The sequence below is a fragment of the Orycteropus afer genome, unplaced genomic scaffold (assembly GCF_000298275.1).
Source record: "Orycteropus afer afer isolate SDZICR_OR568_19922 unplaced genomic scaffold, OryAfe1.0 scaffold01686, whole genome shotgun sequence".
In the NCBI taxonomy this organism is placed as follows: domain Eukaryota; kingdom Metazoa; phylum Chordata; class Mammalia; order Tubulidentata; family Orycteropodidae; genus Orycteropus; species Orycteropus afer.
The window spans coordinates 60826-62188 of record NW_006923273.1 but is presented as its reverse complement, the minus strand read 5'-3'; the positions used below and the strand labels follow the sequence as shown (position 1 = coordinate 62188).

The window sequence follows — 1363 nt, the reverse complement described above, 5'->3', positions numbered from 1 at the left end:
TTCATTTGAGACGAAAGTACTCTTAATGTACCCATGTCATCATATAAAATAAATAGGAATTTCCACATAGTTTCTGATTCAAGGCTTATAATAATTATGTGGAACTAGGAAAAGGACAAAGGGGAATGTTGGCCAGATAGCAGAGAAATAAAAAAGGAAGTTGCTTACAATGAAATACATTGAAACTCCAAGATAGAAATAGAAACAGGAGCTTCTACTTTCATGCACTGATTAAAGAATCACAATTGCTGTCTCTGAAGGTTTAAGCCTTGCAGTCACAGTCACAATCATATCTTCAGCCCCAGAACAGATGGCCCTTTATGACCTCCCGCCTAGAAATTGTCCTAAGAGCTTCCTTTTTGCCTCTATTCCTCAGGCCGTAGATGAAGGGGTTCAGCATGGGTGTGACTACAGTGTACAAAAGCGAGGCTACTGTACCTGAATGGCCATTGGGTGTACCAATAGAACTAAGATACACTCCTATGCTTGTGAAATAAAATAAGGAGACAACTGACAGGTGAGAAGCACAAGTGGAAAAGTCTTTATACTTCCCCCGAGTTGATGAGATTGCACGAATGGAGGAGACAATCTTAGAGTAGGAGAAAAAGATCCCAGTGAGGGGACCTCCACCTAACAGTACAGCAGCACAATACATCACTACAGAATTGATGAAAGTGTCAGAGCAGGCACTTTGTATCACCTGATTCAGTTCACAGAAAAACTGGTGGATTTCCACATCTGTACAAAAAGACAGCCATGACACCATTCAAGTTTCTAACAAGGAATGCAGGACACTGATGATCCAGGACACCAGAACCAGCAGTCCACACAGCCAGGGGTTCATGATGACCATGTAGTGAAGGGGGTGACAGATGGCCACAAAGCGGTCATAGGCCATCACAGTCAGGAGGAAGTTGTCCAACCCGGCAAAAAAGTAGAAAAAAGTACATCTGAGTGATGCAGGCTTCATAGGTGATGACTTTGGTCTGCATCTGCATATTCACAAGCATCTTTGGAACAGTGGTGGAGATGAAACACATGTCTACAAAGGACAGGTTGGCAAGGAAGAAGTACATGGGTGTGTGGAGGTAGCTGTCTGAGATTATGGCCAGGATGATGAGCAGGTTTCCAAGCACAGTGATCAGGTACATGGACAGGAACAGAAGAAAGAACAAAGATTGCAATTTTGGTTTATCTGAAAATCCCAGAAGAAGAAATTCTGAGATTTGCATATCATTTCTTACTTCCGTATGGTTGGTGGCACTAGCAGGAAAGAACAAACAAGAATAATTTTCACACAAACAGATTTTACAACATACTGGATGGAAAAGTTATAGTTTATATTTTCTAGTCAAGAAATTAG

General features: G+C 41.5%; 1 pseudogene; it reads right to left on the bottom strand.

Moving 5' to 3' along the window:
- Positions 1-295: 295 nt before the first annotated feature.
- LOC103213358 lies at positions 296-1151 on the bottom strand (annotated as a pseudogene).
- Between the last annotated feature and the right edge of the window lie 212 nt (positions 1152-1363).